This window comes from Maylandia zebra, linkage group LG16, assembly GCF_041146795.1.
Source record: "Maylandia zebra isolate NMK-2024a linkage group LG16, Mzebra_GT3a, whole genome shotgun sequence".
Classification (NCBI taxonomy): Eukaryota; Metazoa; Chordata; class Actinopteri; order Cichliformes; family Cichlidae; genus Maylandia; species Maylandia zebra.
This window is the reverse complement of record NC_135182.1, coordinates 6,611,500-6,635,987: the sequence shown is the minus strand read 5'-3', so window position 1 is coordinate 6,635,987 and position 24,488 is coordinate 6,611,500. Positions and strand designations below refer to the sequence as shown.

General features: G+C 40.8%; 1 long non-coding RNA gene across 1 annotated transcript; it reads left to right on the top strand.

The window, feature by feature from the left end:
- Positions 1-15,295: 15,295 nt before the first annotated feature.
- On the top strand, positions 15,296-22,288 carry LOC143413100 (uncharacterized). The gene is made up of 3 exons (XR_013093677.1): positions 15,296-15,353; positions 17,974-18,037; positions 21,472-22,288. It is a non-coding gene; the product is annotated as an uncharacterized LOC143413100 (long non-coding RNA).
- Positions 22,289-24,488: the final 2,200 nt, after the last annotated feature.

Genomic DNA, 24,488 nt, shown 5'->3' with positions numbered 1-24,488 from the left:
GTACTTGGAAGTTTTATGGGCGGGGGGGCTTTCAAAACAAATAAATCCTTGGTGGCAAAGAGAAACGTAGCGTGGATTCTCAGCATTTCCTTGTGTTTCCTCAGGTTTCTATAAAATTCATTCAAATATAGTTAAACTTTAAATAGATTCAGGTTTAAAGTAGCACTAGTACTCCATTCATGCTCGCCACAAACACAAAAGGACATGTATGATTTAAGCTGGTTTCTGATCTACAAGCCCAAGGGGAGCAATTCAGGCCCGGAGCCAAAACAAGGCCAAAGATTGTCTGGACGTGGCAGTCGTTTTGAAAGATGTCAGAGACTACCTGAGCTCCAGACCACCTGGGTGTTACCACCCTGCCCCACAGAGCAAGTCCCCTGATTCCAGTTGGCCTCAGTGCAGCCAGCCACTACTGAAATTAGGGAGATGTGGCTTGACTTTATAGCCCCAGTAACCTATCCTTGATTTATTACCCCAAGGCCTGGTAGATGGGGTAAGTATAATTCATAGCATGGGAGAAAAATCTTGGTTTCCAGTTCTGTGAGCTGCACAAATGTGAACAGCGTAGGTTTGTTGAATGCTTTCTAATCTTCTGGCCTTTAGAAAAGTTTCACACCCACATCAGACACTTCATTTTCCACAAGTGTGTTTATTTCCTGACGGTAGGGTGCTTTTTGGAATAATGAAATGAACCCTTTAAAACACCTCACACTCACTGTTCATGTACTAATGTCACAGAGGACAAAAAAAGCAAATTAACTCTGTATTTAGAGGCATGTAAAAAAAAAAGTGTGTGTGTTTTTATGGGTCTGGATTTGGTCTCAAAGCTGTAAATATCTCACCTACCAAAATTAAAAATTCTTCAGGAAAATCCCAGGCTGCACTCTCACACACACTCAAACGACACCGGCAGCGCATTAGCACCCAACTGTGGTTTAGATTAATCATCGCAGACTGATTAAAATGGGAAAAATTCAAAGGCCTTAAATCTACAAGCATCTTTCGCCTCAAACTGAGCCAAAGTGTGTGACATTTCACTGAACCTACAGTGAGGTAACAGCATAAAATAGAGTTTTAATGGTCTGTGCAGAATATGAAACCCCAAAGCACCATTTTTCAGGGTATTTTCCTTTTTTTCTTCCTCAGTAACAGAATGTTCTGCTGACTTTCTCCCTCTTTCTTCACTCATCCTCACTGTTCCTGCAAGCAAGCCTGGCTTTATTGTTTATTAGAGCCTTTATTACAGCACCTTGCATCCCCGTGTACCTGCAAGCCGATTATTCCAAAGCTCATGTTCAGTGTTTGCAGGAGGATCCAAAAAATTAATCCAAAGATTTATTTGGGTCCTGCCCTCACGATAATCTGTAAGTTTATTGTCATTAGCATGGAACAAGAAGGTACATCAATCTTTTTTGCCACTATGATGTCACTTTTGTATTCTTTTTGCCTTACGACCTTGAATATTCCTTAAAAAGGCAGCAGTGACTCCTTTTTTAATGGATGAAAGCCCAGGGAACAGAATGACATGTTTCATTCACTAGATGGCAGTCTTGGCTTTGCTTAAACCGGCTTTAGCGCGCCCGTTTTGGTGTCTGATCTAATGCATTAGTCCATGTTACGATATCTCACAACTCCTGTTGCAGCTCAGGCCATAATAGTAGATAGCGGAATAAAACTAAAGCAGTGGCCCCAGATCTGAGATATTCAGGCTAAGCAGCTTCATTGGTGCTCGTACACATTTGCGACACCCATCTGTTAGTGAAAGAAGCACAAAAAACTCTGGATTAGTGTTGGATGATGCTGAGCTTTAGTTGTCGCAGGTGATCCACTTCTCTACTTAGTTCTTCTGTAATCTAAAGTGATGTCTAAACAACGTTTCTTCTCTGTAACTTATTATTTTTCCTTTCTTCCAGGCAGTGAGTATTAGCTCTCTAACACTATGTGTTCTTTAACAGTCTGTATTTACATTAGAAATTGATGGACAGGAGATTGTGTTACTTTATGCGGTCTACATTGCTATAGTCTGTTATTGTATACTCTGCATGAAATTATGTACAGCAGGATACGATCTACTCACAAATGCTGACTTGATCTGCTGCTGTCTATAGCCAGTGAATGTGATATGAGCTATAAATGTGTATGACCCATAGTTGAGATAGGTGCTGTCGGCAGTGACAGGCCTCCTGTTACAGCAGCGCTGCTCCTCTGTTGAACAGTTCACACAGCAACTCTTGAGCAGTGTGACTGAAGAAGAGCATAACAAGCTTGAGATGTTGGCACTTGAATATCTTTGTGTCCATTCTTTGTTAATGTATTTAATTTGATCGGTTAATGCTTTTAAAGTGAAACATATCCAGCAAAGGAAATGACATTTTTGTCTGGTGTAATTACATGCTGTGCTACAGTAAAGTGTAAATGAGTGTGACTCTGTAAAATTTAAATGAACAAAAAAGCAGAACAAATAATTTACAAAGGATTTTCTCCCTGAATTTAATTAAAATAAATTGTTAAAATATAGATAAAAATAAAGTGTGCCTACATTTTAAAAAATGTATGATTTTTGCAAATCTTAAGCCACAAATGCACTGAAAACAAAACCCTGGTGCAACGTCACTGACAGCTAAACAGGTAAATTAGTAACACAACATCCAGAACACACAGTCACAATCTAACATTCTTATTAGAAAACCTGACAATGATACACTGGTGAATGTGGTGTGGATGGCATGACGTATGAAGGACACTCAGATGACATCTTTTTCAGGAAAGACCTTTTTCAGCAAGATGTTGCTAAAATATATTTTGCATGTATTACAAAGTCTTCTATAGATATTAAAGGAGAAGTGTATTTTTCATTCTAAGTACTCACAAGGTACCAAGTACATAATGATCCACTGCTGAAAGTAATCCAAACTACAAGCTAGAATTCAAAGACTGCAGTAGGAAATTCCTGAGATTTCAATTTATTTATTTTTTTACATTTGTAATCTGTTTGCAAATATTTTTTAGAGTAATTTTTGTTATTTTTTGGCATAAACGATTTCCACAGATATAGCAGATATCCACCTCCAGGTTCTGCTCGAGGTTTCTTCCTGTTAAAAGGAAGTTTTTCCTCCCCACTGTCTCCAAGTCCTTGCTCATAGAGGATTGTCTAATTGTAGGATTTTGAGCACTTTGAGGGGACTGTTGTTGTGATATGGTGCTATATAAATAAAACTGAATAGTTGTTTCACTGGCCTTTTTATCCTTTAGATGATTATTATTGAGCATGTTTATAGCAGATTTTTGAGTCTCTAACTAATGTACTTCTGGAGATATGAGACCTGACAAGAGTAGATAACATTAAAAAAAATAACATAGGTTGGAAAAAGTTTATTGTTTTATTAAAAATATTTACAGTCTGAAGCCTCTTTAAAGGTTAATCACATTGCATTGCCCTCTGCTGTGTTAGGTGTGTGTGTGAAGCACTCCAGGCATTTTGTGGAACCACTGAGGTATAGAGCAGTTACTGACCTGCAGACCATGTAACGTTTACACAAACTTTGCAACTCCAAATGTGATTTCATTTTGTTTTGTTTCTAATTAAACAAGCCAGCCAGCTCATTATTATAATATCTGATGTCTAAAACGATTCACCCGCAGCCTGTTTTGGTTCATCCGTCTGCAATGACCTCAGCACAGTCATCGTGGCGTCCAGTCAGACAGCAGCACAACTTCAACCATACAGACAGGCCATCCATCAGCCTGCCAGGCCACCAGTCATCCCAGCGACTGGCCTCGTGTTAAATCTGTGTCCAGCACTCATGAATGAGCCCATACCTGCACTGAGATATGAGGTGACGGCTCATTCTGCTGGGACGCAGTTGTAATGTGGCTGCTTCAGCAGCAGCAGCAGGAGGGGAGGACTGGGCGGCGGCCGCTGAGCGTCCAGGCAGGTTGCTGAGTGATGAGGTGATGGTGCACGCAGAGGCGGCCAACGGGGCCGACTGGCCACTAACTGCATAGCTGTGCACATACAGCCATGAATGTTTCCTTTCTTTGCATCCTCTCGGCTCTCCCCCTCATCCCTCAGCTGTCCTCAGACTCTCTACACTTCTTTCCTTGATGCTTGCATGTCTGGGTGTCTCTTCTCTTGCAGCAGATCTTTTAATATGTGCAGCACAACTGTAATATGTAGCAAAAAATGCATTAAGTAATTGATATATTGTTAATAATTATTATTAATAACAAGAAAGTTAAAAATAGAAAAAATGCAACTGTAGGATTAAAAAAACTACTTCTAATCAAACCCACGAAGTGGGATCAATAATAAATCCATCAAGTTATCAAAAAAATGGCTTTATCCATTCCTGTTTCAGCGTGCTCTCGTTACTGCCTCCAGGTTTTAATGGTGCTGCACATGTTGATGGGGTCGGCAGCTCACCTTCCTTCATTTCAGCGGAAGGGGGAAACATGTTTTAATAACCAGAGTCTGCAGAGATCAGGGGAAAGGAAACCGTTTTTTCCCTCCCGCCCTGCATCGAGGTCAGCCCCCCGAATGCCCTTACCAAACCACACACAAACGCACAACCTTCTGTAGAACACACGTAACAAGCTCGTAATACTGGAGCGCACACACAGGCACAGAGCCGAAACTCAACAAACGGATCTATGTCTTTTAGAAAAGGCCAGAGTTTTCACTAAAGGCACGAGGCCGCCATCGGCCCACAAAACTCATTGGACTTAATTTTAAAAGCCTCCTCCACACACACACACACACACACACACACACACACACACACACACACACACACACACACACACACACACACACACACACACACACACACACACACACTCATGTGCATAGCCGCTCTTTAAGAACTCTCCCCAGAAATCCACATAGCTGATGTAATTAGTGATTTTAGAGCTCTGCACTTCATATTACAAGTCATAAACAGACATTCAATACTGGGCTTTGAGAGTGCTGTTTATTCTGGAGTTTTATAGTCCACACAGGACCCCTCTGTGTTTATTCTCAGAGAACAATAATGCTACTATGCTCTTAGGCTGGAATGCTATTCATTTGTCCAATTAAACACAGAAAATAAATAATAAGAAAAATAAAAGGTCCAGCCAACTCGTTCTACCCCGATTCCGCTCCAAAAGTAGTTTAACAATACTTTCACTCTGCTGGGGGATTTACGGGGTGGTGCTGGCTGATCGATGGAATGACACGGAGCAGAGTGTTTGCAGAAGGCTTAATCTGCGTTATTATCTTAGTATACGGTGGCATGAATGTGGATAAAGCAAAGCACAACACAGATTGTCTGCTGAATCGGAAAGGCCTAGAGGAATTTTGTTGTTCAATTTCACACGAAAAGCCTAAATCCAGTGAAAATCTAACATGTCCTATTCCTATAAACAGCAGGTAAGCTAAGCTAAGCAGCTCGGGCTAACCGTGAATGTTGCTGGAAATAAGTTCAGAGAGTTTTTAAATCAAATATGGCACCATTTACCGAAAATGAGAGTTTAGGTACAAATTGAGGGCAGCAGAGTGATTTTGTGTAACATGAAGTTAGTATGTGGTCACTGTTAGAGAGATGATTTATGAAGAGGACGCTGACCCACAATCCTCCCGACAGACATGCAATTTCCTGTGTGAGAAAACACTAACTTAATCCATAAGGTAAAAAGAAAAAAAAAGCCACGGACAGAAACTATTTGTACATGAAAAACAGTCAAACCGCTAGCAGGGAATGCTAGACGAGACAGTGTGGGACTGTCGCTGGGCACTTAAGAGCTTCAGCTCATATTTTCCTATGAAAACTCTGACTATATTCTTTTACTGTATTTCCTGAGAAAAATCCATAAACACCAACAGCACAATTAGCCCGCAAACTTCACTCAATTTATGTAATTCCACAAATCTGGTGGCACACATCATAAATACTCTTCCAGAGCTCTTCCAGAAAGTCATTTTACAAAATACTTTATGAGTTTTGAAGCAGTACGGTTTAAATCGCATGAGCCAAGATGCGAGCGGCTGCTCTGAGCCATTAGCATCTCAGAAAACCACAATGGTGTTTTGAGTGCAAACAAACACGGGCAACATTTTCTTTCTTATTCTTCCCGAGGGAAAACTGGCAATAAATCTTTTTTTAGCTTCCTGTATAACACAAGCAAGAGTCATCTGCCGTTTGAACAACTCACTGAAGTGCATCCATTTCAAACAACCAGTTTGAGCCTGTGCATACACACAACCGCAGGCTAAAAATACAAAATGAAAAACGATTTAATGGCGGGGAGGATAAACGGCCTGTCGGCGCTGTTGCCGTTGTGTGCAAGCATTCTTTCAGCGCTTGGTACACCTGTTTTAAAAATCCCACCTGTCCACAAAAATCACTCTTTGTTTCACTGAGCGGACCACATGTTGTATTCCTTGGTAATTCAGCAGAAACCCAAACACACAGCCAATTATAAAGTCCGTTCACATGACTGACCCAAACATCCACTGAGGTATTAAGACAGACGCGATCAGTGGTCCATACTTGCTGCCGTGTCTTAAGCTCTGTTTGGTCTAGCATTGGATCAAGGTGTCAAAACTTTGGCAGACTCGGGGGAAACGAGGAATAATCGGCCAAAATGAGAAGAAATCTGAAGAATGCCTGTGAAGTGTGGTCGGTGGTAAAGCCCTTACATCTGGATAAGGTATGACACTCAAAGGGCAAAGGGCAAATGGCTGCTTGGAGCCTGTAGTGAGGATATGATAATTAGCCCAGAGCAGGAAGCAAGCTTGTTAAAAATCAACAATGGAGTCATAAAATATGAAGAGAAAGCATCATATCCTCCTCTTTGAACAGCTGCAGATGAGGTGAATGTGCACAAGTGTAAAGTTTCAGTGACAATGAAAAAAGTGAAGATGCTCCTTACATGGCTGATGATCTGCAGGTACTTCCTGTGAATATAAACACTGTATTTTAGTGTAAATGAGAAAAGTTAAAAAAAAAAAGCTTTTTTAATGAGGATTTCATTTCGATATGACAATGTCAAGCACCTTGAGGCAGCTGTTGTTGTGATTTGGCGCAATATAAATAAAACTGAATTGAAAACATTGAAATCAAGTGGAAAAAGTTATTCAAACCTACCTGTTTTTGTGTAAATTCATTTTCTAAGACTTTCTAAGACTGCGTTCACGCTTTAAAAATCATCCAAAGTGTTTGAATTTAAAACATTCTGCAAAGAAAGTGGAGCAAATCTCCTCCACAGTGATGTGAAAGATACATTTCCATTTACCGCAGACACTCGACTGCACAACCACATATTAGGTTTAGGGGCATTTACCTTCTTTACACAGAGTCAGGGAGGTTTGGATAACTTTTACCCCTTAGTAATGTTATCTTTGTCTAATATTAAAATTAGTTTGATGATCTGAAACATGCAAGTATGACAAATATGCAGAAAACTAAGAAGTCAGAAAGGGTTCCAATACTTTTTCACAGCACTGTAGGTATGCAAAAAAAAAAAGTCCAGCCCGACAATATTTTCACGGACCGGCCTTTAAGGTGTCGCGGATAAATACAACAAAATAAAACTAGCACCAGTACCGAAAACAAGAAAATTTATTCATAACACACCTGAAAAGACCCAGGGACACCGAGTAAACGATAAAAACGATAACAAAATAACGCTGAAAACCAATAAAAACCCTGAAAACTACACATTTCACACCTGAGCCTCAACTCTCGTGTCCCGGTACCAAACGACTCACGGACCGGTACCGGTCCGAGGCCCGGGGGTTGGGGACCGCTGCAGTAGTTGATCAGTTCAAATGGGTGTGGTAGCTCAGTAAAGAGAACAAAAGACAAATGAAGACAAATGCCCATAAACATGAGGCAGAAACAGCTCTGGAGGATGTGGTAGATCAAATATGTGGGGCTGGCTGGGAGGTGGAAAAGCTGAGGAATTAGAAAAACCAGAGAAAAAGGTTGGAAGAGGTGAAAGGGTCTAAACAGGAGGCTCTGTAAACAATTAAAGAATTGAGGGTAATGGAATGGACAAAGAACAAAATGAAGTTATTTGAAAATTATGTGGCAACAATGTGTGTGCTATTAAATGAATCTATAGCTAATTTGAGCTAATCATTCATTAGGAACATGGGTTTGGCAGTCGCTGGACTGTATCAGATATCTGCAGCTGAGTCCACTGGCACTTGGAATTTGTGGGTTTAAGCTTTGTGTGTTTTATTCTATTCTGCATGCCTGTTTCAGTTTTGGAGTCACAAACACATATTTAAAAAGTAATTGATTGTTGGGGGACTGTTTTTTTTCTGTTGGATGACAGAATCAAACTTTTTTAAAGCCACATTCTTATACTATCCCGCATAACCTGCAAAAGCGGCTTCCAAGCCAGATGAAAATAATGTTAAACTACATTAGAGCCCTGAGTGATTTTAGCGACCCAAGCAGTCTCTGTTTGTTTGAAATGATTCTGGCCTCTCATCTCATTTGAGAAGTGACATAAGGTTTTCTGTGACTCCAGAGTGAACTGTTTTAAAAGCTGTGTTAATATCCCAAGCGGGGGAAAGAGTCTTGAAATCCTTAAAGAGGACAGAGTGTCTCTTAAAGGGAGGTGCTATGGATCTGTGAATAAGATGTCAGAATTGCCTTTGGGACTAAGAAACAGACACGTGACGAGGGTTATGTGGTTACTTCCATTAAAGATTTATGTGGGGAAAAAGTAGGAATGAAAAATAGCTGAGAGGGTCAAAAACCCCTCCGCTACCATCACTGCGAGCGACCTCCAAAGACCACCCAGAAAGAATAGTGAGCTGTCAGTCATTTCATTTAGGGGGTAAACCCTGCAGTATAAGGTTTCTTGGCGAGATATCGCTCCATATTTCTCTTTAATTGATTTAATGGTTGCTGATGTATTCTGCTGCCATGTCTGTGACTGCACACTTCTGGTTGTTCCTGATTTTGTTTCATCTGATTCCATTTCCTTGCCCACACAGCGGCCTTTGGACTGTGCTGCAGGCAAATGTCAATATTAAACTCAAAGACGTGCGAATCATCCATAAATGTCGTTTCATCAAAGCAGACAGGTTTCCTTAAAATAAAGGAAAACTTATGTCGATAGAGACCGTAGTGAAACACTCACTAATCCTTCCCCCGATGAACCCACACACATGCACACACACATCGGGGTCAGGCGCGGGTGCAGGTGGAGTGTGTCTCCAGAGTGTGTGTTGACTCTCGGGGGCAAGATGTCTGTCAGCGCAGAGGCTTGAACTCCGAGCTTGCCGTAATCCCTCTGTCAGTGAATGGACCTCCTGCCAGCAACATACACACCAACCACTGACCAACCAATAAACCAACCGAGTCTTCTAACATCAGTCCAAACATAACCTGCAGCCTCAGTCCAGACCACCATACAGCCTCCTGGCATCTGGCTAATCTAGGGAGATTTAAGAGAAGTCGATGGAAACACTGCTCCTTTCATGTAATGACTGACAGAATGATATGAGATTACATATCATTCTGTCACAACAAAACACCCAGGACCACTCGAGATTGAGCTGTTAGACAGGCACTGTGTAAACCTGACATGAGACATTGTCTGTCTAATAGTGGCTGGGTGATCCATCTGCATTAAAGGGCTCGGTTGAGCAAAGATAAAGCAACCTCCAGTCCAGTTTAAAGGACCCATCTGTTGAATAAAGACTTCACACATTCTGCTTTTTACTGCTGTTTGTCGAATGTGATATGCACAAAAGCTGGAAGATAAGAAAAGCACATACCGCTCCGCAAATGTTCAGTTATTAGATTTGCAAGACTGAAAACATCCAATAAGTATGACTGAGACTTACAAGCATATACTGCTCACAGTTATATGTCACCTTATTACTCAGCTTCTAATGGGTCAGTTGTTTATAACTTTAAATTCCTGCTGAAGTTCTGCAATTTAACTCTACTAAAAGCAAGAAATGAAAAATGGGGTTAAAACATGCTAAAAGTGTAAAAAAAAACACTAGACTGCATGACAAGCAAGCAGTATGTGCATGAACGTGAAAAAAACATACTCCAAATTGATTAAATGTGTGTATAATAATTCTATATGATCGTCTGTTCTCTTGGTTTTATACTTTCCAACAGATTTTTTTTAAGTTGCTGCAGGCATTTGCTCTCATTCAGCCACAAGAGGATTAGTGAATTTTATACTGATTTTGGCTGCAAAGCCTGGCCCGTTGCTGGCATTCCTGTTCATCCCAAAGGTGTTGGAACTGGGGTTAGAATCGGGGTTCTGTGCATGCCAGTTAAGTTCTTCCCTAATAAACCAGAGAAGCTGTTCTTTTCACGGATCTGACTTTGTGCATGAGGTTGTGTTTATATTGAAACAGAGAATACTGCTACAGAACTGGAGGCACGCTTTTGTCTAAAAGTGTTTTGTGTAGTATTAATGTGAAAAAGCATTTATAAAATCTGCTGAATGCGGCAATAGACAGAGCTGACCTAGGGGAGCCATATTGGTCAATCCCATATGTACAGAAATGGTCTATAATTCAGGTGGGGGTCGAACACAGAACATGCACAAAATAGTCCTCGGTTAATTCATTTGTATTCAAGTGCAGTCTTTTGAGAGGGGCTCATAGTAGAGCTGATACCCTTCCACACTGAAAAGAGCCAGTTGAGGTGGTTCTACCATCTGATGAGGATGCCTCCTGAGTGAGATGTCCTAGGCCTTGGGGGAGGCCCAGGACACCGTGGAGAGATTACATCTTTCAGCCCGACGACTGGGATAAGCTGGAGGAGATAGTTGGGGAATGAGAGGTCTGGGTTTCCTGGTTCAGGGGGCCCCCTGCAACCAAGGCCCGGATAAGTGGAACAAAATTGACTGATGAATGAAAATGTTAAAAATCACATTTTACTTTCGTTTTTGGAAATACTGCAAATACACTATGTACAAAAATGCCAACATTTCATGGGAAAAATTGTCCTCCGTGGATGCCAGTTGTGCCTATGAAATACTGCTAATGCAGGCTGGTTTTAGAAGCACACACTTGCAAGATGGTACCTGTTTCAAGGTGGTTAAACCACAACAGAAACATATCTGGTTGTGGTAGCTGAAGGTGGCTGCTGTCAGATGGCCACTATAGAAATTCTCTGTTGTTGTCTTCATATAGGGGTATAATTCAAGCTTGGACTGTGAGCGGTCCTGGGTTTCAATCCTGGAAGAGCCCCCAAATAAAGCTCAAAGGAACCTGACATAAAAGATGCCACAATGCTGCTGCTATTAAACAAACTTTTATAATCAAAATATTTACGTACAATTGAAAAACTGAAACAAAAAGGGAAGCGCCCCGGCTAAAACAATCAAAAGAGGAAGACGACCTCGAACCAGTCACATAATGGCCTGTCGGATTCATGCTTCTCCACTGAAATTGTTCTTGTAAACTCAGCTAACGGATAATAAACTGAAGCCAGAATTGCTGGTGACTCCTAACTCAGCCTGTACCTAATAAATAAAGTTGTAAAAGCAACAGAAACTTATGGGTGCTGATGAAGGTGAAGGAGGAGGAGGAGAGAGAGACCGAGAAGCTAGCTCTGTGGGTTCATATTCATGTGGCAAGCCCTCAGCAACTAATCAGCACTAATCAGTTGGTCCAACTGATTGGACCACCGCTCTGAGGTCATGTGTAACAATACATAAAATCAAAATGGCAGAATAAATTGGCTCGTTTAGCTTTCTGTAATGAACGTTAGTTTGTTTGATTTTTACCAAAATCAAAACCACTGAACAAACTGAACTATAAGCTAAACTGGAACTTTATTTAATGAAATGCATCCACTTTATTTTGATTCATCTTCTGTCCTTCCATTTGTCTCACAGTATTCAATACTGAATTATTAGCATTAAGAGTCTGCTTCTGAGGTCAGGTTTTTTTTTAAATCACCAGCGGATGGTTTGTTATCTTGCTTCAGTTGTTGTTTGCATTTTCCAAAGGGCTGAGGATTGTTTTTCCTTTTAGAGAGTGAAAAGGTTGTTTGGACTAGGTCTGATACCTACAGTCGATTTAATTTTTAAAAACCCCTGTAACCCCCACAAAACAAGCAAACCACTCAGCTACACACACACACACACACACACACACACACACACACACACACACACACACACACACACACACACACACGTGCTTGTCCAACATTACCTCTATGGCCTCTGACTAATCCTATAATACTAATGCTGTCAAAACATACAATCTCACACACTGCCACATGCATTCACACACAAAAATGCACATGCTAATCTGCCTAACCTAACCTAATAACACCACTGGCTTGTGCAGTATAAGGGACTGCGGGGGGGAGGGGGTCCAAGCTCACAAACTTCTGTCAAAGCCTTCATTTCAAGCCAGACGCACACACACATGAAAGCTTGCTTTAAAAAGGAGGACAGGCACCGACTGCTTCATATTAGTGTTTAATGAAGTTAAAAGACCTCTCCCCACCTCTCTCACTCCGCAATCCAATAACTCAATTGAAGTCGTCTTTCCTTTCATGGCTCAGAGATGGTGTTCCTGCGGCCTGGGACCACAGGCCATAAAAACAGATTGTGCCATCACCGTCACAGCCCTGATAGCTGCCTCTGGCCATCACTGATGCCTCACTCACATGAGATTGACTCAATGAAATTATTAAGCAGACCTCCATCTATAAGCACACATTTCTCTAGCTTTGTTTTCTATGCCCCAACTTATTGTTTTCTTTTCATACTACCTGCCCTCTCTCATCTCAGCCCTCTCCTCTCGGGCAGTCCAGGCTTCGCTTTCTGTGGTTCGGATTTTACCCTCCGGCCAAGGGTTCAGCCGCACCGATGCCAAGACAAGCACGTCGGGTGCTTTTATCTTCACGGCGTACCAAAATGTTGGTGGGAGCAGGGAGCTGATTCCAAATCTGATCTTAAAGGCTGACTGTCAAAATAGTACCACACAGACTAATGTGCAGGGGAACGTTTGGAGATTATTTTATTTTCTGTAACCCTCTTCGGCTTTTTAGACGCTAGAAAAAAATCGAGAGGTCGTTTTTCTTTGAAGATTTTCAAGATAAAATGCAATGCAAGTAATTCAAACAATTACCAGTGTAGGACTGTTTTAATGGACCTGCATTGACTCACATAAGCATTATGCTGAGTTTGTCCAACCCAGACTGCACTCTTTATGACAGCAAGGCTCTGCGACTATGTCCCTGTAAGCTGGATCTGGATAAGTGGCAGAAAATGGATGGAGAAATAAATAAGAGAAGGTGGACATGCATCTTTACCTCAGCTGCTTTGTTTAAGGTATTTCATCCAAAGTGAAATATTCATCAGCCACAGAGACCAGATTTGAGGTTGTAAAGTTGCTTTTTCCTACCTTCAAATGGGTGAAATGTCTAAATAACAGAAAAAGTCTTCTGTAAAGTCAAAGGTTTGCTCTGTATTTTCTGTTAATGTTAAACAGAAGTTAAATTCTTCATGACTTCAGAAACTCTCTGATGGTTTAATAACCCCACAGTGTATACGACCAAAAACCTTTATATAGTTTATTATAGTATTGGCTGCCTACATCACATGTAGGACCCTTATTTTACATGTTGGAGATTCAGTCACAATCTCAGTCACACTACCTTTTTGAGTGAAACATTTTAGCTTGACTTCTTTCCTTACTCCCGTGTTTTTCCACCTTGTCTTCCTGCCTTGTTCAACACTTCTCCATTTTCTGCACCATTACTCCCTCCCACTCTCTAACACATCATCTCTTTCCTCCTCTACAGTGACAGATCTCTGCTTAGCACCTTCACAAGTTGCTGATAACTTTTTTAGCACCAAATAAACCCTCCTACATTTAGTCTCCAGAGCCTGCCGCCGTGCTTCCGATCAGATGACAGGGAGGGATAGAAAAACAGATGAAATCTCCTCTTCTTTCAACACTTGTTTTTGTGCAGCGCTGAATAGAGGGAAAGCCATATGAGATACGCTGCAGGGAATTTTAGTATTAATAATTCATAATAATTATTACTAAACAGGCTAGTACCTATTTGGACCCCTGTTTGGAAACTGGCTTAATTCTTTATGGCATAGATTCAACAAGGAGCTGGAAACATTCCTCAGAGATTTTAAACCATGTTGACATATCTCAGCTGTCATAGGGCAAGAGGTGGGGTACACGCTGGCCGCGAAAGGTTTAGCGTCTGTAGCTGGGCTAAAAGAGAGACAGACAATCATTCTCATCAAAAACCAATTCAGAATCACCAGTTAGCTTAACATGCCTCTCTTTGGTCTGTAGAGAAGCCAGTCAGCCAAGGAGAGGACATGCAAACTCCCCACACAAAGGCCCCAGCCAGCCAATGGATTCAAACTCATAGCCATCTTATTGTACGGTGACAGTGCTGCAACTACAACTATTGCACAATGCTACCCAAGTATGACACTACATCTGATGTATAAATATTTCTATAATGTCTAAATAAACACATGCACAGATCTCTCAATGACACTGTTTATTCCCCAACTTTATGAATAATTTAATATATAGTCCAGTTCAACCTGGTGTTATCCCAGTGTCAAATACTGCTGCTCTGGCAGATGCTACTTGTTTCTGAGAGATGTGTCCTCTGAAACAAGTAGCATGGTGATTTGACTTAAAACAGAAGTATTAACAACACTTCAGGCTGGAAATAATCCTTACTCAGTGAATTAAAATGAGATGCTACCAAGTGTCTGCATGTGAATCTCACTATTGTCCTGACCTACAGCGTGCAAAACCACAAACGCCAATCGACGCCTCATTCATATCTGTGAAACAGCTGTGACAAAGCATTTGAAACACTAATCTATAATGATGAGCTGTCTAACTGGATTCAACAAAGAAAGCTGGTATTTTAGTTTGGTTCCTTTAGGTTTATTCACTATGGTCGATGTTTAATTTTCCAAGACATTAATGTGATGGGTCCACAGGACTACTGTCATGGTCCTGGGTTTTGGACCCTGGGTTTTGGGTTTGTGGACTGAATTCTTATTCATTATTTATTGTTCCAATTGGTTCTTCATTTGATTGTGTCTGTTATAACAGTATGTTATTTATTTGTTTCCGTTCTATAGGTTTTTTGGGAAGGTATAAAGTTGTGGAGCCACTTCCTGCTTTATTTTGATAGTATTTTGTCTATTGTGCTTTGTATTTAATTTTACTTCCCTTGTTTTGTGATTAGTTTCAGCTGTGTTCTCCACCTGTTTCCACTTCTCTCATTACCTTTTGTATTTCTCAGTTTCCCCTTATCCATTGGGGAGTTGTCTCTCTAACTGTGGATCATCTAGTGCCAGGTTCTCTTGTAGTTGTAAGTTTATGCATTTATAATTTTTAGCATTTGCTGATCTATGGACTCCTTGTTTTCTGTAAACTACATCGCGGATTCTGCACTTTATAACCTGGGAAATCAACATTAAAGATCGCTTTAGCTTCACTTCCTACCTCCGGCATCCTGTGTTTGGGTCCGTAAATATCTCGCCAATCCACAGCAAATTATGGCAAACCTTACAGACCTCACTTGATCAGACTTTCAAAAGAATGAAAAGAATCAATCTGTGGAGGAAGGTGATAGAAGACTTAAGTACGGCTCTGGGTTTCTTATGATGGTGCTTTTCTGTCTTTATTCCCTTCCTTGCTTTATCTGTCTACATTTGATATTTTAACTATCGCACACCAGCCACTCAGAGTCAGTGTCTTTTATTATTAAACACCTGCAGCAGGGGTTTTAAATTCTCTCAAGTAACATTTTATCTGGCTAACATGCTGCTTTGAGGGTGATAAATCTTCCTTTATGCTCACAGCGACTCCCACGGTTCGATTACACCACCTTGGCAGTACATTTTATTTCATATCCCCAAATTACTGTCTTAAAAAATATCTACGAGGCTGCATAAATCCTTCAATCATCACGCCGTTGTTAAAGTCCAGTGAAAGTCCATGTTGATTCAAGCCCCCTGCATTTCATCCTTCACCTTAGCTAAAAAAGCAGCAGCAGCCAATGATGTAACTCCTGTGTTGAGACTTGCTTTACGCTCAGATAAATCAAAGCGATTTCAGATCAGACTGCTGCTGAATTCCGGTTCTATGGGGTGTTGAGAAGGATAAGGAGCTCTATCCACTGATGATAGAGGTGGTAGAGGTCTCCCAGGCAGAATGCCACTGACTGGTAGGGGGCCTCATATTAAAGCGGTCTCATTCTCTGCTTGAATTGAATATAAATTTACACTGGAGGAGATTAAGCGCCCGTATCACATGAGAGCATTGTGTGTCCAAACTGTAAAAATAAAGTGCGTGTGACGCCACCGCTGCTTTCACTTCCTCTTACTGCACACTTGTGGCACATTTTTGCTAGGTTGGGTAAGAGTATCTTGTTCAGCGCCTGCGGAGATACCGGCAATGGATAAATCTACCGACTGCACAAATAGAACAGACGGGAGGAGAGAGACAGAAGGTGGGAGACAGGGATGTCCAGTCCTAACGAGAGGCCGTAACTCATGTCAGAGGGGAGAGCTGTGAGTTATGACCTTTTAAGCCACAGTGGGGTTAAATGTTTTCATTTCCAAACCAGCTGACACTCGACCTAAAGAGTGCGTGGACAGCTTGATGTGTCGGCGGCATAATTTACGACCGTGATCACTGTCTTTGTTATTTTTGCCCTCTGAACTCCTCCCTGCTGCGTGCCTGCCTCCCACCTCATCTCCAAACTGTGCATTTCTCGCTCGCTAGCCTGTAGCTCGATAGTCTCTGACTTTCTTCGACCAAATCTGGTCTCAGGCTAGAAGTGTAGGTGCAAATGAGAGGAGAAGGATGCTTGAACTGGAGTCACTCGGACTCTTGGCTGACATTTGGGATTTTATTTAACTTGAGAGAAACTGTTTGAAACATGAACCCTCATCTGCAGGAGTGGGTTTCACTTTGACGTAAGGAACCGAGGAACTTGTTTTTGATCAGACTGATAAGATGCTCATGTAATCCTTGTGAATGTCTTGCCTCTAAGTAAGAAGATTCTTACTTAGAAGCAGGACCTTTCTGTACACATACATGTTTTCCCAACGGTTGCGGGAGTTTCCAAAAAACTTCCAAATTTGCCTTTGGCTGAGGCACTGATTTACAAATAGATGTGGTAGCTGGGAAGCCCTGGCTGCCCTCTTTTCTTAGTCCCTAGGATGGTTTAAAAGGAGAGTGCAAATTTCCTTATGGGAATCATGAGCTTTTCTTTTTTTCATTCCCCCTCATCCATCTCCAGCACAACAGTGGGTCATACACCCTGGCTGAGCTTAATTTGCTTGGGTGACTCTTTTTCCATAAGCGTTCACTGTGGCTTCACACCGAGTCAGGACATCCAAATTTCCACCAGCCTCTCCTATAAAATATTGATCTCATCACCGTGTAAATAAACACGATGATGGATGGCAGAGGTCATTTTTTCTGTTGCCCAGAGTCCCTGCTTTGTGTGAATCCATCTCCCTTTGAAGGCAGCATGTGGTAGCTGTCTGACAGAATTGGGCAAAACACAACTTTGAGTCTTTGAAATATGTGAGGAAAAACACGAGGTTCAAATGAGTCGCAGCTCTGTGGCAAGTGGTGTTTCCATTAAATGGTGTGTGGGTGGTTCAGGGATGTACTAGAGGGTAACTCGCTTTATTGACCATTTGTGGAATTGAAATAGTTATAAATCTTACTCTGAACAGGGCATAAACGTTTATAAAGTATATGAAAATGAGTGAAAAAATTAGAGCAAATACAAAAGTAATTTCTTCATATTATGTCTTTGAAAGATATTTGCTGAGCAGTATGCAGTATTTTCCACTGAAGCGCATCCTGATGCTGGCTTGTGCTCTGGAATGTATACTTTATATACACCCTCCCTCATCTTGGTGAATAATATCGTGTTTCCAACATGCAAATGTTGAATCTCTTTGAACCAGGTCCTGCTGGACTGTCCTGCTCTGATACCCAACTTCACTCATTTTTTTTCAAAGCAAGTTTAAAGTAAGTAAATCCTTTAAAGTATTTTTTAAAATAATCATTTAATATGATACTTTTTCACTGCATGTTTCTTCTAATGTGGGGATCTTAAGTTTAAGAAGTATTCCCGAAGAGCTTCTTAACCTTTGCATTGAAATCACAAAGTAACACAAGAGTAGTGTTGGGTATACTGTATTGTACTGTAATTGCATTCCATTTTTCAGTAACACAGTGATGTAATGCATTACTCTACTTTACATTGCAGCTATGATTATGCCATTACTTGCCTTACAAAGGTTCAGGATAGAGAGACAACAAAAGCATCAAATTAACAGCTTTTTTTCTCCCTGCGTGCTTGTTGTACAACCAGCTGATTTCAGTTGTCTGGAAAGGAGGAAAATGGTGGGGCAGTCTGCAGCTTTGGCAGTCGAGATATGAAATGACTTTTTACTGTTACTGTTTGAAAGGACAAGACCGCTATGGTACACAGGAAACAGAAATAGTGCATCCAAGACAGAAATATCTGCTTTATGTATGAGATCTTTGCGAGCATCTGCACAGACAGCAACACAATGCTAGAAAAGAGCCCTGGTTCTCTTCCATAGTGTGTTTTGTGTCCCGCCTCACTGCCCTCACCCCCAACCAGTCACAGCAGATGGTTGCCCCTCCCTGAGCCTGAGTCTTCTGTAGGTTTCTTCCTGTTAAAGGGAGTTTTTCCTTCCCACAGTTGCCAAAGTTCTTGCTGATAGGGAGTCATTTCATTGTTGGGGTTTTCTCTCTATTATTGGAGGGTTTCCCTTTACAATATAAAACACCTTGAGGCGACTGTGTTTTGATTTGAAAGCTGAATGTATGCCAACCCCAGACAGCAGGGTGGCTGTAGCTCAGGAGGTTGAGCAGGTCACCTACTAATCGGGAGGTTGGTGGTTCGAACTCCTCCAGTCTGCTTGCCAAGTATCCTTGGGCAAGGTACTAACCTCAAGTATCGGAGTATGAATGTGTGTGAATTTAGACACCACTAAGTTTAGAGAAAGCGCTTTGAGTACTCTAGAAGAGCAGAAAATCACTATAATTGAATCAGTCCGTTTACCAACCGGAGCCTGATCTTCAGCAGGTAACAAAGGCTGTGATGAGCAGCATTATAGCTCTATTTTGACCTGTTCATGTTTCTACAGTGAAATCATTGAGATGATCATCACAGTGAAGCCTTTGGACTGGTTGTCATCTTTGCTTTGTGTTGTCAGTCTGTTTGTACATGTTGTTGTCATATTGTTGATAATGCATTTCAAGTCATTTTATATGATACATGATAATAATGTCACAAGCAGAGGTGTGGACTCGAGTCACATGACTTGGACTCGAGTCAGACTCGAGTCATTAATTTTATGACTTTAGACTTGACTTGAAAAAATGTTCTAAGACTTGTGACTTGACTTGGACTTTTACACCAATGACTTGGGACTTGAATTGGACTTGAACCGGTTTACTTGAAAAGACTTGATATTTCACCCCAAATATAAAATTTAACATGCATATTATATAGAGATTGAAAATGTGACGTCATTCAGGGGTAAACCGCAAAGGATTCTGGGAACTCGTGGCAAGAGGTACTAGCGCACGCAGGCTTTCAATTGAAATCAGTCACACAGCGATAAAAAGAAACACAAAAATGTCAAGAAGCTGTTGTATTATTAACTGCAATAGCCGATCGCATGACAGCCACGGGAAGCCGACGGGTAAAGAGATCGGTTGTTATCGGATTACGTCGTTGAAGAGAAATTGTTCAAGCCATGTTTCCGAAGTAACAAAGAGGTGACGGGTGGCCTGGATTGCAGCCATTCAAAGACCAAATATAACGTCCCAGAACACTCCAGCTCACAGGTTAGTCTGCTCCAAGCATTTACACGAAGGTCAGTGTTTTTTAGTAGTTAATACGTCATTTTCATAACATAACTGGTGATATAGGTTACAAGCAAGTCTGGCGCTGAACAGAAATTGTGGCGCTATGCTCCTTTATTTATTGTGCATAAATAGTGAATTGTCCTGACACAATATTGCGTTTCGCTTCTGTTATTATGGTACATTGACAAAAACATATACTTTTATTCACAGGATAAAACAGGTTTTTGTATCACTAATTGCCCAGTACGATTACAGCATACAATATTGTTGTCACTGCTACATTTCTGTGATGCTACCAGAAATTATTTCCACTACTAATTAATTACCGCTGAGCTCAAAGGTCCTATTAATAAACGGTTAACGAATGTGTATTTATGACGACAATTTGTGAGACTGGTAAACTTACCTTTGTTCGTACGATGGTTTTTCGTTCTACACGGTGCATTTCAAGGTCCTGCACCCATCCGTCGGTAAACTGTACCTGGGCTTGTTGCAGTGACCTGAAGTTACTAAACTTCATGAGTGTGTGCACTCACTCCAAGAACCGTATAATTATAAATATGCATATAAATATGCTACGATGAGATAGCTGACTTCATCTAACTAGCAAATGTTTTCCAGGCTACGTTGGTGATACAGTTTTTTTTAATGTGTATGATATTTTTGTCATGCGATTTTAAAGCTGGTCCTACAACCGCATCCAAGAATAACATGCAGCTTATCTCAGAACTGTCGGTGAAAACTATTCTTGGAGCTAGGTTTAATTGAGCTGCATTTTAAAGAGGTGCAATTTCACAATTTGTGTATATTTTCTAAGTTCACTATTTTGTCATGTGTTGAGAAAAACACAGATTTTAAAATTACATGGTCTAATATTTACATTTAGCATAACTGCAACATTATTTTTTCGTTTTTTTTTTTTTAAAGACTCGAAAGGACTTGAAATTCAAAGTTTCAGACTTGTGACTTGACTCGGACTTTTACACCAGTGACTTGAGACTCGACTCTGACTTGCCTGACATTACTTGAGACTTGACTTGAGACTTGAGGATAAAGACTTGAGACTTGCAAAACAATGACTTGGTCCCACCTCTGGTCACAAGTAATATAACAAATGTTTACCACATTACTTTTTTTTGAGTAACAGCCGCAACACGGCTGCAGAGTGCTTATGTTATATTTCCCTACATATTATAGTGTCTCGTCTGGTGTGGAGGTTTTTTGTAATTAACAGCTGTCTGACGATTAGTAATGGAAGATTTTAATTTAAGCTTTTCATGGACCAAGTCACATTTATGATTGGTCCAGACCAGTTAAGTGTTTGACCTTTAATCTTCAAACATAAAAAAGGTTGAATTACCCCTGTGACTCACCGATGAGTGCAAATTCATATGTGACATATTTAAGTAGCCTTGTCTTGATTTCCATACTAAAAGCTTGTCATTTTTAGTTTTGTGTCACATCTCGCAGCAGCGTTAGTTATTTCTTTCCCCTTGTCATCACTTTTTTCCATCTCGCTAACAACAATTCCTGCTTCTTCTACGTCTACATTTCAGTTCTCCTTCCTCTCCTACATGGCGTTCTCTGAATCTCGCTGCGTCTCAACATGAGAGCAGAGATGCTGAGTGGCAAGCTCATAAATTTTGCCTGGTGTGAAACAGAAGATGACCTCCCTGGAAGGCTGAGAGGTTTTTCATCACTGGAACCTTTTTAGTGCCCTCCACCGCCACTACCACATGTCACCAAATCCATGCTCCACTACGTGTTTATGTGTTTGCATTTGGGATGTCAGAGTGCAGAAGAGGAGTGCTTGAGTTAAAAGTGCCAGAAGAAAAGGGGTGGGTGAAGAAGAAAACAATAAAGAGGAGTAATTCGTATTTGGATCCAAAGTAAAGAATAAAAAGACTTTACTTGACAAGATTAACATGCAGTTGAAGCTGAGGTTTTTTACGACAGGGTGCCAACGAATAAACGCAATTCAGAGATGACACCGCCTCTGCGGGCATTTGCATGGCAAGGGGACAGCGCCGTTCTCTAAATTCCACCAGGCTGATCTGGTGTCAGATAGTTCAAGCATTTTAGCCTTGCCCCCCCTCCCCCCTCCCTCAAGGGGAGGAAAGAATATCCTATTCTGCAAGAAACACGAACATGGCAGGACGATAAGGTTCTCCGGGACAGCTGTGGCCTAATCTCAAATCCATAGCAGCCGTTACCCAACGCTAGCCGTCAGAGTCAGTTATCTGATAGCTCTGTGGAAATGACAGAATATGTTTTAACATACATAAAAATCAATTTTCTTGTGCTAGTGGTATCTAATTACTTCTATGAAGCTTGACAGTTTGGTTGAACATAACAAATACATTTTGTATCAAACATCCATTATTTGTTTTTACTGATGTCTTTAATTCACTTTTATGAATTCAAATGATTCATGATTATGTTGAGAACTTCAATAATCCATTATGCTTGTGCTCTCTTAAAACGTTATCCAGGAGTCAATGGAAAATCTTAGGTCCTGTATTTCCTCATATTACAAGCTCATTTTATAAATGGTGGATGACAGCATCAAACAAGCAAACAGGGTGTTGTGCACGCTGAAGTTGGCTGAGTGTAAAAGTAAAGCTGTTGATCTACCAGCCACTATATATTCTTAGCCTCACCTATGATCGCGAGTTCTAGGTAGGGACCAAAAGAATGAGATCACAGATACAACTGGGCTTCCTCTGAAGGGTGAGGAGGAGGAGGTTGGTCATCCAGAAGTATAGCCACTGCTTTTCCACAAAGAAAGGACCCAGTAAGGGTGTATTGGGAATGCCTTAATCGACTTAGATTCCTGCCTCTGCAACCTGGACTGGCAAAAGAGGTAGAAAATGCCATTGCAATGTGCCCATCCATGGATGGATAGATGGCTGGATGGATGGCCACTCTTCAATCAAGCACCTAGAGGTATTTTTTAAAGTTAAAAGTACTGGCACTGTACAGAATGACTGTGCAAAAGCGCTGTAACAGATCACTAATGAAATAAAAAGAAAAACAAAACAAACAAACACCAAAACAGGCAGCCAGCAGCAGGAAATAAAAGTGAGGATTTAGGGTGGAGTTAAAGATACAGTTTCTAAAATCTCACCACTAGATGTCAGTAGAATGCAGATTGCAGTTAACTGATTTCTGTTTTCTTACCACTCCCAATTCTACCAATCTTAGCTACGGTTGTCTGTCCTACAGACAACTCCAGCTGACGTTTTTCTGTAGTGAATATAGGGTGTGAATCTGCTGCTTAACTTAGCTGGTTTCCACATCCGTTTTCCACTGTACAATTTGAGAAAGAAGTCCAGTACAAGTGGTTGAGTCAGTGAAGCTGACTTCTGCCCAGTAACAGCAATAGTTAGGTTAGTTAGTACTTTTCTTTTGGTAAGTTCTGCTATTGTTATTGCTGCTGTTAGCCTCCGTTAGCTGCTGTTAACTGTTTTTAGTTAACTTTCTTTGAAGTGGATGTAACATTATTGGATTCGGCAGTTAATAAACTCTCATATGATGTAAGGATTTAATCAAACTGAATATCAGAGGGAAAGTGTGATATTCAACACACTCAAGCCTAACTTGAGCTGCCATTATGCTAGCTTATAACCAGCTGCTGTTGTTTAGATGGCTTGCTGTCCAGAGACAGGAGCTTTGCATATCTAATCTGCTATCAGTATCAGAAATAAATAAACATGTTTATGCACGTTTAAACCAGTACTCATGATTATGTGTTTTTAATGGCTTCATGAGAACGCATCATTTGGTTGGATAATGTAATTACACACTGATCAATATATTTTTGAGTACACTGAGTAGGCTGACGTTACCTTTAAGATAACAACCTGGGTGGACACGCAGACTTCATTTAGGGATGGATAATTGGGCACAGGTTAATCAAGAGAATAACAAGGGTGGGAAAGGAGGAAAGATGGATTGTAAATACACAAAAAGCAGTGATCATAACATGAGACTGTGACAAACATTCATTCAGGCATGTAGTACTGAGACGGACTGCAACAAACCAGCTAAATATCGAACTTAATCCATCTGTGAAATTTAAAAGCTCTGTAAATGTCTTGTCTGAAAGCTCTTTCTGAAGTCAGAAACAAACATGCACTATAGAAATGAGACCTTTTATGGCTATCATCACAATAACATTTACCAAATGTAAAAACCATTTCAGAATGCTTATTTCAAAAATACTTTGTACTGCTTTTTCACATATGGTGCGACAGATATTTAAAGCACAACCTCCAAGAGCAACTGGAGGCACTAATTTGAGAAACAAGAGGAAGCAGAACACGATGCAAGCGAAGCTATGATCCCTCCCCAGAGGTATGAAGTGTCTCACTTCATCAGCTTGTCCCGTCCTGTGCCAAGTTAAACCTTTACCCCCTCATCTCTGTCTGTTACCGTCTCAGCACACTGTGGGCTCACAAAAAGACTGCGATCGAAATAACGCGAAAGAACAGATGGTGTTAGCACTGCGCGCATGCTAAAAATATAAGAAATACTTAAGATCCAACAAAGCAAATGTTATATTTTGCTCTTT